Source organism: Anser cygnoides, chromosome W (genome assembly GCF_040182565.1).
Source record: "Anser cygnoides isolate HZ-2024a breed goose chromosome W, Taihu_goose_T2T_genome, whole genome shotgun sequence".
NCBI classification, from domain to species: Eukaryota; Metazoa; Chordata; class Aves; order Anseriformes; family Anatidae; genus Anser; species Anser cygnoides.
In genome coordinates, this window is record NC_089911.1 from 15,385,362 (window position 1) to 15,399,865 (window position 14,504).

Consider the following 14,504-nt stretch of genomic DNA (forward strand, 5'->3'; position numbering starts at 1 on the left):
GTTCTAGACCTTTGATAAATATCAAAGTAGTGTAGTCTGATTAACTCCCAAGAAGTCCCCTGGTTCGTTCACTCCAGTTGATTTTGTCAAGTGATTTCATACCATGAACATTTATTGCAATGCAATTCAGTGGATTCAATTACAGAGGTCAGTAAATATTTCATATTCTTCTTTGCAAATCTACTCTTAAAACATATTTTAAACCAACTTTTAAACTCAAATAACAACATAGTGGTGGGAAACCATGGCGTCTGCAAGGAAGACACAATTTGGCCTTGCCTTTCACTTTTGTGAGAGCTTTGAGACTGAGATAGAACTGAAGACACATGCTCAGTGTATTGCCAAGCATTAAAAAGACCCATCCTGTTTTCACTTGTCACATGAAGGACTTTCTGAATCTTCTGGAAAGCCATTAGACCCTCTCATTGAAAAGTTTGGATCACCCCAAAGTAGGAGAATGAAAGGAAAGAATGGTCTTATAATCTGTTTTAACATCTTAAAGGTACACTTTCAAATTCAGAGCTATGCATTCAAAAACACAGTGTACATACTCATTCTTAACCATTTATAATTGTGAAGGGGTATGATTTAGTGAAGGACATTTCTCACCATGTAGATTACAGAGATCATCCATCCTGAAGGTGAATGAAGGGGTCACAACACATTTTAAATTTTGTTGCAAAAATTAAGGAAAAGTTAAATTATTTTCCACTCCGCCCCTGACAACTGTGGAAATGAAAGCTGCATATTCTGGTCCAACCCATCCACACTGCTCTGTTCAGTGACTTTGTCACCTTCAGTTTATTTCTAGGGTAAAAATAACAGTGACAGCAGTTTTACAAGCAAAGGGTTTTCAAGTAAGTAGAGACTGTGTAACACTGACTTGAGAAGATTAACAGCGAGTTTTCTAATTTTAAAGATTTGATCTGTGGCACCCCTGTCTCAAATTTCTAGTTGACACAGCAGCTATAAGTATAGCTTGAATTATCAAGGTGTGCTACATGCTCAGCAGGCCAGAAATATCAGATGTCATTTTGGGAAAGTGACACTGTGAGTGAAACCTAAGACATTGCAAGTTATTTGCTAGGCCTGCAAATCTATATCTATGGTGGTAAAACATCAAAACACCTATTTCCTGCTGTGCTTCATAGCCCTGGATTAAGAGACAAGAAATACAGGATAAGAAAGGCAATGCATGGAAGTCAATGCCAAGAAGCTTCATGGGGGAGAAGGACTGAAACCAGAGAGTTACCTTGAATTGTCAGGGAAGTATTTTGTATCAGTGAGCCAGCCTCATTCTGAGCAAGACAGCTTCAGGAGCATCACTAATGTTGAATATCTGAAGAACTTGTCCTGCTGCCAGGAGGTGATGCCTCAGACCGAGAGGCTTGCCGGAGTAAAGCCAGGTGATGTTTGGGGTTGGATGGCCATCCACAGCACAACCTAAAAAATAAGGACATGAAATAAACCTGCTGAGTATTGAACTTGTTGTAAAATTACATGCCCTGAAGTGGGCAAAAATTAAAGGAAAAAATCACTTCCATTCATTTTTTTCCTAATTTTCTCAAAATGATAAATACAAACATCATAGTAGTGAGTACCTTCTCATCAGCTGAAAGAAAAAAACAACACCTCCAAAAAGCCAGTTAATCAGCCATATGAAAATCTCAGATCAGTTCAGAAATATTTATATTAAGCATTCTAAGGTTACCATTAATTTAAATCATTCTCATTTCAGTATTCAGGAAAGTGGCAGAGTGAAGTTACACACCTAGCATAAGCTCAAGAAACATTTTTGAGCAAGCAGTACAAACAGAACTTGCCCTCCAACTCCTCTATTTTAGCCACAGGACCACCTTTCTCTCATTTTTTTTTCTTTTTTTTCTTTTTTTTAATTTTAATGTATTAAACATTAGAAGTTTTATTTACACAAAAGTTATCACAAATTTTTCATTGCATAAAAAAATGTTGAAAAAACAAAGATGGAACTGAGCTTTTAGAGGTTGTTTATCTCAGTGATGAGCAATTCTTCAATCCAAGCCAACCAAACCAAGCAACTGAAGAAAACTGGCGAATCTGTAGCATCATTTGGGAGTGCCTACTTATCATCAGATCAACTAATGAGGTTTAGGTTCACGGTGAATTCTTTGCCTTTTGAGCTAATGGAGGGGGTGTATCTGTATGTTATTGTTTCCTGTAGTCCTCCTACCAGCTGCACACTTTGCTGGCTTCAGTGATGAACTGTACACAGCAGAAATTTTGTGAGACTTGATAATCGATGGAAAGATAGATGAGTATCAATGGACAGATAGATAAGTTACCTTGCATATTTCCTGGGGGAAAAAGAAAGAACTGGACAATTGCCATGATGCAAACCATCCACATCGACTTCAGGGATGGGGAATCAGAAAAGCCATGCTGAAGGGAACCTGTACATTATTTGGACTGCTTGTGAATTAGGCTGGTCCTGAAGCTCCAGCATCTCTCTGATACATAAAAGGTCTGGCTACGTTTCTAGGGGTGCAGTCTACGCTGGTTGTTAGCTTGTTGTACAGCAGCTTTATGCTGTTCTGTTTAAATTAATACTTATTTATAATGAATCACTTTTGTCCTTTTGTCTCTGCAGTGAGGACCCTTTCTAACCTTGTTTTGACTTTAGTCACTTCCCTAAAGTAACACTAGGAATTGGGCTGCTGTATTCTTTACTTATCTGCCTTTTTCCACTAATCATACCTCCAATTACACTAACTCTGTAGCAGAATATGCCGCCTTGCACATGAGAATCAAAGTTTGCTTGCTCATACAAACGAGAAGAATTCATTCAAGGTGGAAAAAGCCAGTGGTGACTGACCCATGGCATGTCACAGACAATTACATGCCGAGAGGCAGATCCAGGGACTGGGAAGGGGGTCTTCACAGTACCTACATCTACTTCTCAGGCTGTTTGCCACTCAGGAGGATGAACAGTAGGCCTCTCACCAGTACGCTAGCCACATGTGGCTTGACTCTGTTCCTCATGCCCTGCCTGCATCCTCTGTGAGGCAAGGCGTTGGTTAGACAAGACTTCCCTTTAGGGCTGGTTCACTCTTTATGAAATACATATTAGTGAGTGCAAGGACTCCCCAGCAGAAGACCCATAGGGTACACAATAGCCTGTGCAGTTGCAATGGTAACGTTTCACTGGCAAAGATCTAGGTAATACAGCTAAATCTCAAAAGAAGAAAAAAATAAAGAAAAAAAAAGAGTTGAAAAAGGGAGAATGAGAGATTGCTCATTGCTCACAGAGGTCACTTCTCTTCCTGTGTTCCCCTTTTATTTATAAGGGTAAAGAGTCTTTGTTATTTCTTTTAATTTCCTTGGCAAAGTCTAATGTAGTTTTATCCTTGGCAGCTCTCTTTCTAACATTACATTTCCACTGCATTTGCTTCATTTTACCTTACGCCTTTTGTCCTTTCTAAGTACTGATGTTTTTTCCTTCTCTTGTTCTGAGAAACAACTCTACCATTTTCCAGGAGATACTCATTCTCCACTAAATGAGAGATGTGAAAGGTATCAGCCTAAATGGTTTAAGGTTGTGTAAGTTAAAAGCAATAGAAAACAAAGGAATACTCAGGAAATGGACAAACTTAACAGTAAGTGGCCATATTATTTTTCCCTACAGAATACTGCTCGACTTGTAAGATAATTGAAGGGGTTTTCACAGGTCAGCATATAGCCATGACAACTGATAAAGACATGCTGTGAATTCAGTTTTACTGTTGGCATTTGCAAACAGTTTGAGCAGGATAAATGAAGAAAGCAGAAAGGTCAGTTTGACATTAAATGCAGAGGACCTGAAATTGATTTCAGTGTGCAACTAGTTCTAGTTCATGCCTGTTTTTCTTTTAAAAATTTTATTGCCAAGCAGACCCATATAGTCTTCCAGTTACTATTTCACTGATCTCGTATACTATTTCTTCTTTCAAAATGTGTAAATAAAATACTAGCTAAAGGATCAGCCAGTAATCAATAATATGGGGGGAAAAAAAACAAATTCTGTTCCCTTGGTATGTTTTACCAGTGAGTAATTATTACATTTTTTCACATTTAACAATAAAACTTTACTAACACCTAAGAGACTCGTATGTAATGGATACTCCTTATTGGTCTATGCAGAACAAGAATCACGCACATTTCACAAGTGACATTTTCTATGTTTCCCACATTTATGGACGCATAAACTATGGGGTAATGTTTTATGCATATTAAGTGAGAAACAGAGTACAATAAAAAAAAAATCTTCCATTAATAACCATTTCTAATCTCCCAGGAAAAATTTAAATGCAATTTAATGCAGATTAACAACACATATTCTCTACTTCCTTCCATTCCTGTGGACACTGATGGCTTTATCCTTCCAAAGCTCAACATCTGTCCCTATAATGCAACAAACAGCTTGAGAAGGAAAAACTGGCTGTACTTCCAAACAGCCCAGCTATTGCAGAGTGTTAGTATGTCAAGACACCTAGGGAGATGGGGAGGAGAATTTTTTTTGGGACTAGTTCTGAGCGGCGGAAGTTGTGGCATGAGAGGGACCTTCTTCAGTTCTTACCTAGAGAAAGAAAATACTGCCTTCAGCCTCCCTTTCAAAGCCCGCCACAACTCTGAACTCATTCAAAGCCAGAATGAGTCACAGATGTGCAAAAGCTGGACAAACAAACAAAAACCTAATACCAATTGCATCTTTTAGTAGGAATGATGTTAATATTTCAAGGATAACAAGGGGGTATTTGGAGAAGGAAGATCAATGTTTCACAACAATTCTAATAATTTTTTGAGAGGAAAGAGCAAATGTACAGTGCAGATGAAATTCAAGTCCCCGTTATATATTTGTGACATTCACTGTATGACCGTAGCCATAGAAAGACTCTGGGCTACTGCACAAAGAACAAAATATGTAGCATGTATACTCCCATTGCTCACCTGCAGACTTGAATGACAGAGACAAAGAAATGTGAATGCTATTGACTCTAGACTCTAGACCCTATTCCTTTTAGCAGGCTGCTAACTTAAGTCTGCAGAATTGCATGGAAAGCAAGGGCAAAAATGTCAAACAAGTTATGCACTAACCTAAACACAGTTTGTAATAGAAGGAAAAAATACAGAACTGTGTTTCAAAACGATAGCTATTCTTAAAACATAGATTGTTGTCATGCATTTGCATTTGTCTGACAAATAGTTCCCTAATTTAATTAGAGAAAAAGAGGGAAATTTAATTCCATCCTGTATCTAACATGAAAGGCAAAATTTGATGGGAGGTATTGGAAAAGGTTCTTCATGGAGAGGGTGATTGGGCACTGGAACATATTTCACAGGGAAATGGTCATGGCACCGAGTCTGCCGGAGTTCAAGATGTGTTTGGACAACGCTCTCATACATATGGTTTAATTTTTAGGTAGTCCTGTGTGGAGCCAGGAGTTGGACTCAATAATCCTTGTAGGTCCCTTTCAACTTGGGATATTGCATGATTCTATGAAATTTTAAGCAAATGCAGGTAAGGTAAGATCATGTCTGAAAATCTTACAATCCCTAAGCAAAGTCTGTTTGCTGAAGTGGAAAAAATAAGAGACAAGCCTTTACAGTTCTTCTTAAACAGTGAAGATTTGTTCATATAGTAAGCAGAAAGTGTAAATTTAAACTGACATTGTTAATTCAGGTTGTTATGAAAATTGTTATGAAATATACTTCTCAGTGCTTTCATACAGTGTATAAAATAAAACTCACAAAGGGTAATGCGATCCTGGAAATCCCCAGAAGAAAGGATCAATGTTAATATAAGTATAACCTTTGTTTTTAATAACTTAAAGAAATCCAAATGAATATGAGTTTATGCTAGACAAGGAAAGGCATGTATTTAGGAATTCTCGAAATATGCCAATTCAACTGATGACAGTAGCATTAAAAAAAAAAGGTATTAGGTACTTTAAATAACTATTTAAGGCTCCAAAGAGCAGTTGAAACTTACTATATTAAATATATAACATGGCTTTTAAACTGTTTTCAGAACACCTAAACTAGTTACCAAATGCCACGCATGTTGATGTTATTTGATATCATTTACATAGCATTTTAAATTTACACCATATTCAACAAAACCTGAGTTAGGCCCGTTCCCTGCCTCAGAGAAGTTGTAAAAATGTTCCCAAATATACATGGGCCACATGGTGGGCCCATTAAAAAAGCAAGGGAGTTTTCAAACTTTAGTAAAAGAGCTTGTTTTCTAATAAGAACTCTGAAAATTGGAATCCTACACACTGATAATCTTGTATGACTAAGGATTGGGATGAAAATAATCAGGAATGGTGAAAATAAATAGAAATGGTGAAAACAGTGCCTACAAGAATGGACACAATGCTGAAGTGGCCTCCTTAGATAACTTTGATGGGCTTGTTCAGTGCATGGCAAAGACAGAAATTAATATACTTCAGAATAACATTCTGCTCCACTGATGCTACTACTCCAGGTGAACTGCACAAACATATTTGTGGAGGAAAAACAGCACTCAAAACAGTCAGGTGGAGCATGCACTGAGCAGCAGTGCAGCACTAGGAGTCTGACAAAGAGACAGAGCAAGAGCTAGCACAAAACATGATTAGCAGTCCAAGCTGCGAAGGCCAGTGCTGCTATAGAAACCTTTCTGTATTTATTAAGCTGATATAAACTTGCTGCATCCTCAGACTTCAGCAACTCAGGAAACTTCTGTGGTGCAAGGAAAATAACGAACACAGAGCAGAGGAGGTGGGGGACAGATAGCTGCAGGGCAGCCAGGGCTGCTTGCTCCAGAGGGGACTGTAACTTCTGTCTGATTAACAAAGTGCTTTAGCAGTTTAGGGGAGGTCTTGAGAACCAACATGGAGGGAGAGGGTGTTTCAGAATTGAGAATGGATAAGCCCTTTAGTCAACAGGTCAGGAATCCCATGGTGTTTGAAACTCCCTTAACACTTACTCTAGGGCAAAGCTTAAGCTGTGTAAAAGGCACAACAATATTTTATGTGAAGGAGCTGGCAGATTGACAGGTCAGACTGGGACACCTGTGGCGAGTCTCGTCGCCCTAGTTCTCACCAGAATATGCCTTGGTGGATATTTTAGAACAGAATCTAGGCCACTGCTCCTGGAAAAGACATGAGTTCAAGGGCTGCAGCTTTTGCCACAAAACCAGAACTATACAGATATTGCCCCTGAAGCCAGCAATATTATTCTATGTGGCAGCATTTTTGACCACTGCTGGATCAGTGGTTGTCATACTGGCTCATTCATGGTGCCACACTGAAGCAGCAGGTTGTCTTGAAGACCTTGCTCTTTTAACTCTGCTTTCAGAGCTCTGCAGCAGCAGGACCAGAGCCTGACTGACTGAAGAACAAACACTATATCAGCATGGTCAAAGTGTTTGACCAGGCAAACGTGCTTTACATACCATACACACTGTGAACTGTACGCAGTAGTCATGTTCAAATGAAAATCTATGCTTTTCATCAAAAGGCTAGTAGTGTAGCCTGATGCAGAAGGAAGATACTGCAATGCTATTTGAACATTACGTAACTTTTAGAATGGAAAAGAATGTGACAGTGTCCGACTGGGGAACTAGAAATGATTATAATGGCACACTTTTGATATTCATTTTAAATCTTATCCTCACAGAGATGTAACTTACATGGGAATTCTCGAAGTGTGATGAGGCAGTGTTTCCATGGAGACAAAGATGGAAGGGGATGGGAAACAAAATTAACTGGACAGATTATCTCATGGATGCACCTGGTGCTTTATCCTCACAGTGGAAATATTATTAGCGTAATATAAAGTTTCCCCCAAAAACATTCTTTAGCATTAGAACTACTTTTCTAACGTGATGTCCAATTTATTACAGAGTGAGAGGAGATAGGAAAAATGATGTCGTAGCAAAATAACTTCATAGATAGTCATGATTTTATCTGACTCTTACTGCACAATTTCTGCAGCTGCCTCATTTCTTAGGGGAGCACAAACACTGCTTTAATCATAATTACTCATGAGTTATATATTTACTGACATTTTGCACAGATTGTCAATTACTTGGTATTTCTACATCCCATTTCCAACTGTAGCACTAATTCACAGAACCTAAGAAAATTTAGAAGAGGCTTATGGTAGGGAGAGGAAGGGGAAAAGGGAACAAAGGAAAATTTCTTATGTTTCAAACAGATATTCTTCCTTGAGTATACCATGAAACATGACTAGAGCATGCTGGTGGGTTCAGTCATGTTCATCAGGTTCATTTATTGCTTTTCATACTGATTTTAAATAAATAACAGTCTTATGTTTACAAATGTTCTGGCTCAAGAGCAATACACATAGCAACAAATTGCAGCACTAACTTTTTTCTGTTCTGCTTAGAAAGTTTGGTTGCAATCATGGTATTAGTTTGAACTGCTTCTTCTCCTAAAGTAGCCAGCTGCATAGCACTTGACTCACAACAAAGCACCCCAGAACATATTAAAAAGTTTTAGGTCAATTTTTCTGTTCAGTGCCACACCTAGAGGACTCTCAAATATGCAGAGAGGCAAATACTAGCCACAGGTTTGAACGGGTCCTCTAGACTGAAAACCCTCCTGAACTTCAGGGCTTGGTTCTAATGCAGTTGCCCCTTTCAGAGTAAGTCATTTATTCACACAAAAAATATGGCCATTGAAGGCAAGGTGGCTACAAAAATGCTTTCACGCTCTGCTTTCTGAGGCCTCTTCTGGACATTTAAGTGGCTCTGCTGGAAAATAAGGGGAGTATACTATAGCTGGTAAAAGGAAAATGGGAGGGAAATACTGCTGCTGATAACTGGAATCCTTTGTACCTTTTAAGCAAAAGGTTATTGTTGCTTTGCTTGAAGAATAGCTTCACTATTAAGTAGTGTAGCTGTTTGCAGGATAGGAACTTGTAGTCCAGCCATTTTCTGTATTTTCAAACAGCAGAGAAATTGGCAGCTAAGCTGCTCTAACTCTCTCGTCACTGGGGATAACATAAAAACAGAAAGAAACCTGCTTTCCAGGACTGTGTTTTCAGGACTGGCAGTTAGTAAAAGTGTGTTCTGATTTGTGAAGTGAGCAAACTTGATATGGAACAACAATATTACTTTTTTTTTTTTTTTCCAGTTGACTGTACTTTTCTGGTCATAAAACTTTGATGATACACTTTATCATCTAACTTTACAGTTATTTTTAGTATTTCCTACCTATATGGATTTATTTATTTATTAAGCTATTTATTAATACATAGAGGCAGATGTATAGCAGATGATAGCCTGGAAAGATGAAAATTCAGAGTCCTAAGCTAGGGATGACAACATGGAAAATATGATAATTACACAGTCGCAATACTGGAAGAGCTGACTGGATCAGTATCTTTCCATGTCTTTGTCCTCATAATGTCTCTGTGAGGTAGGGAAATGGTGTTTATCCTATTTAGAGGTGCAAAAGCACAGCTCAGATTCCAATGAGACTAGAGTAGGCAATAAAAGGGGATGAAAACCATTTTTCAAATAAATGCCCTGACTTTTTCTAATAGGGTCAGTCACATCTCCAGATTCACTAGAATAGCCATAGTGCTCCAGGACTTGCACCAGCTTCATTTCATCCAAAGCATAAAACCAGAATAAAGGCCAAGAATTTACATAATGATGGTATCTTCCTTTTTGATTTAAAAAATAAAAAAGCTGTTATCTATCTATCTATATATATTTGGTCAAAATGTGAACATCTCATCAATGTATAGTAAGCCTTAAAAGTATGCATTGCAGGTATACATAACAGATAGCCTAGCTTCCATTACTACAATATCTAATATTTCTGGGTTGCCTTTTTTTTTTTTTTTTTTAGAGACATTACTTAAGCCCTGCACTGTGCCAAGTTAGATGTACTTTTCGTTTCACGTCCTAGCTTTTTTACATATTTATGCTTCACTTTCTTTCTAAATTCATGAGCTTGTCTTGCATTCTGAAATAAAGGTGCATCTTTTCCTGTGGATGCCTCATAAATACAGACAAAAACCTTTATTTAATTATATACAGGGTACAATGCAAAATCCCTCCTTCAATTTCCTCAGTTGCAAACTATATTTTCAAACGTCATCACATTTGATAAAAATTTCTGCTGATATTTATCAACATGTGGGGCATTAACCTGAAGCTTTGGGGAATGATTTATCAAATGTGTTCACAGCCATTTTCTGTGCAACTCATGCAGCTTATCTGCAACAAAATATTTAGATAAAGCAGCACATGCCAAGAAACAATGTGCTGCTAAAAGCAATCAAAATACACTCTCCTTCCTCTTGTTTTTTCCTTCATTGTGACCTTTCATATGTACTCCTACATTTCTATATTCTTAGAAATATTAATTCCTGACTTATCTTCCCATGTTCCTGGAATTTTCTTCACTTAAATGTAATTCATCTTTATAAAGCTTCAGTTTTCACTATGCCACATAACTGCAATGATTGTAGTATTCTTCTGTGCTAAGATAAGGAAATATTTTTGTGTTATATTTTGCATCTTTTGATAAGTCAACAAAGGTTTCCAATGAAGTTACATCAAATTTATGAAATTGTAGTGAATTCCTGCCAGTTTGTAAGATTTTCAGTTTCTCACTGGAATGTTTTCACATACAGGACACCATAAGCTTGAACCTAAATGAAAACAAAAATTCTTTATAGCCCCAAACCCTTTTCTGCACAACTGTCAGAAATCGTGAACACTGGGTCATACAATTTTGATTTTGCCAAATAAACATTTAAAATGCTCAGGACCTATGGAAATGTGTCCAGGGAGTTGCGTCAAAGAATTCACTGATACTGGTAGCATAAATAAAGAAAATCTACTGAAAATACATGAATTTAGGATGTTCTTGAGTTCAAAAAGATAATTCCATGAATTAATCAGGCCTTGTAAAAGTCATATGGTAATGAATATTATTAAAAAACAGAAATTAATACTATGAAGCAAACATAGGATATATATACACGTATGTTATTTATTTATTTTCTGAGGAAAAGGGCAATGTCTCCCATAGCTGTTTCCCTATTAACATTCAGGAAAACTGTAATGAAAATTAAAAAAGAAGTCTCAAACCCAGAAACGTTCATAAAATTAAGATCTAACCTGAAAGCTTTCCAAAGAAATGTCACTTCAAAAATTTACTACTGTTTCAATGTGTGTGTGTTATAAAGCCTGTGTGTGCCTACCATAAACCGAGGATGTTAGAAAGCAGGTGACTGTCTGCCGCTCATCATGACTGTCAGTTCCCACTACTGTCAAAACCAGAAATATTTCTGAGCTGATGGATGCTCTAGCTCCTGCTTTGAAGTAAGACATGGCATTCAGATTTGTGATCTGCAGATTACACAGAAGTGGGTATTATACAACCTGGCAATGAACATGAGGTCTGGGGAGGAATGCAGAACTATATACATCCTTCCAACAGTTGCAAAAGAGCAGTGTAAACAGCAGTCTATGCCACTGTCTACACTATACTTTCTAACCAGATGATATAATGAATTGGCTGGATGGTTGCACTCAAAGAATTGTGGTCAATGGCTTGATGTTCGGCTGGAGATAAGTGACAAGTGGTCACTCTGGGGCTGGTATTGGGACCAGCACTGTCTAACATCTTTGCTGGCAACATGGACAGTGGGATTGAGTGCACCCTCACCAAGTTTGCCAATGACACCAAGGTGTGTGGTGCGGTTGACACCCTGGAGGGAAGGGATGCCATCCAGAAGGGCCTGGACAGGCTTGAGAGGTGGGCCTGTGTGAACCTCATGGAGTTCAACAAGGCCAAGTGCAAGACCCTGCCCCTCAGTTGAGGGCAATCCCAAGCACAAATACAGTCTGGGCAACGAGAGCAGCCCTGAGGAGAAGGACCTGGGGGTGTTAGTGTTAGGGAGAATCGAATGGATGTTTTATTAATGTTGACAGTGCAGGACCTTAGGGCAATAAACGAAATAACAAAAGATATTCACCCAGTGGTGGCTAATCCTTATATGTATAAGTGTTTTACGGTAATTGATTTAAAAGATGCCTTCTTTTGCATACCCATTGACAAGGATAGTAGAAAACTCTTTGCTTTTGAATGGGAAAATCCACGGAACGGACGAAAGATGCAACTAACCTGGACAAGATTGCCTCAAGGATTCAAGAATAGCCTGACCCTCTTCGGCGGTCAACTAGCTAAAGAAATAGAAGATTGGATTAACCAAGGACAGATTCAGGTACCAAAGGATCGATACCTGCTGTTACAATATGTGGACGATATATTAATAGCTACCGAAGGAGAGTCAGAATGTATTCAGGTAACTATTGATATTTTGAATCAATTGGGACTAAATGGGTACAAGGTTTCTAAACAAAAGGCACAAATCGCGTGCACAACAGTAATTTATTTGGGATGTGAAATTTCTCAAGGACAAAGAAAATTGGGAGTTAACCGAATACAAGCTATTTGTGAAATCCCCGAGCCGCGAAATTTGCATGAACTACGGGCTTTCCTAGGTATGGCCGGGTGGTGCAGACTGTGGGTAATGGACTATGGACTCATAGCAAAGCCCCTCTATGAAACCCAAAAGGCCTGTACATTTACCTGGGGAAAGCCACAACAAGAGGCCTTTAAAAAATTAAAAGAAGCCCTGATAAAGGCGCCTGCCTTGGGCTTGCCGGACTTATCAAAGGACTTCCAGCTGTTTGTGCACGAGAGACGATTGGCACTAGGAGTACTGACCCAGCGACTTGGCAGCTGGAAAAGACCTGTGGGGTACGACTGTAGGACGACTAGCTAATTAGCAAATAGACTTCGTGGAACTGCCTAAAGCAAGAGGTTATAAATACCTATTGGTAGGGGTTGATACTTTTTCAGGATGGCCGGAGGCCCTTCCCTGTCGCACCAACCAAGCAAAGGAAATGGTAAAATGGTTACTACAGGAAATAATCCCTAGATTTGGTGTACCACTGGGTATTTCTTCAGACAGGGGACCACATTTCATTGCCAATGTGGTTAAGGAGGTTAGTAGGTTACTGGGAATCACCCAGAACACCCTATCCCACTTACTCCACCCCCATCCTATAGTACTGGCGTTAACAAGCAGGCATAGAGGAATCAATAAGATAGTAGACTAACGAAGATGCATTAAAATTATACTTACTAATCTCTATATCAAGTTATACTCACTAACCTCTACTAACCTGATTCAACCTAATAGTAATGAAAATACTTGCTCTTGGTATGAGTGAAGTATTTTCAAAGGGGGGAAATGTTAGTGTTAGGGAGAATCGAATGGATGTTTTATTAATGTCTCTTAGGTGATGGGTCATAAAGTATAATTAAGCATTGCCAAATGTACTTATATTATCAATTAATCTATGTATACTGGGAAACTTAGGGAGTATACTGAACAGTCAAATGAATCTTTGAAGGGGAACCCTGGGAGGGAACAGGTACAACCTGACCTTGGATAAGGGCCTGGAAATGCTGAAATGAGTTGAAGCAGAACCAAGGAGCGGAGGGAGCATGCGTCGAGTGAGAAAGGTGAAAAGTTTAGCGGAGAGGAAGACTCCTTACTTCATCTGGACGACCACCTGGACAACCACCAGAGAGCACCACGCATGTGCAAAGGGGAGGAGAGCTAATTAGAATGGAATGCGAGGCTGATGTTGCAACCTGTAATGAATATGTATACCTTACGTAATGTTGAATGTATAAATAACGGCTGGGGTGTAACAGGACTAGAAGCCAGATTTGGGCACCTGCCCCGGCTTCCAGCGCTGAATAAAGCACCTTCATATAATCACTTGGTGGTTATGTGGTTGCTACGCTAACAGGGGTGTTAGTGGATAAGAAGCTCAATATAAGCCAGCAATGGGCACCTGCAGCCCAGAAAGCCAACTGTATCCTGGGCTGCATCAAAACAAGCGCGGCCAGTGAGTCAAGGGAGCTGATCCTCCTCCTCTACTTTGCTCTTGTGAGACCCCACCTGTATTCAGCTCTGGGCCCCCCAGCACAAGAAGGACATGGATGCATTACAGTAAGAGTGAGTCCAGCGGAGGATCACAAAGATGATCAGAGGGCTGGAGCACCTCTCTTGTGAAGACAGGCTGAGTGAGTTGGGGTTGTTCAGCCTGGAGAAGAGAAGGCTCTGGGGAGACCTTATAGCGGCCTGCCAGTACCTAAAGGGGGCCCACAAGAAAGCGGGAGAGGCAATCAGGGAATGGAGTGATAGCACAAGGGGGAATGGCTTTAAACTAAGAGAGGAGAGATTTAGATTAGATGTAAGGAGGAAATTCTTTCATATGAGGGTGGTGAGGCACTGGCACAGGCTGGCCAGAGAAGCTGTGGATGCCCCATCCCTGGAGGTGCTCAAGGCCAGGCTGGATGGGGCTTTGAGCAACCTGGTCTGGTGGGAGGTGTCCCTGACCATGGCAGGGGGGTTGGAACTGTATGGTCTTTAAGGTC

The 14,504-nt window shown here is 39.4% G+C and overlaps 1 pseudogene; it reads right to left on the minus strand.

Annotated features, from left to right (window-relative positions):
• LOC136788610 (ADAMTS-like protein 1) overlaps positions 1–14,504 on the minus strand; it is a 108,547-nt pseudogene that overhangs the window by 15,438 nt on the left and 78,605 nt on the right.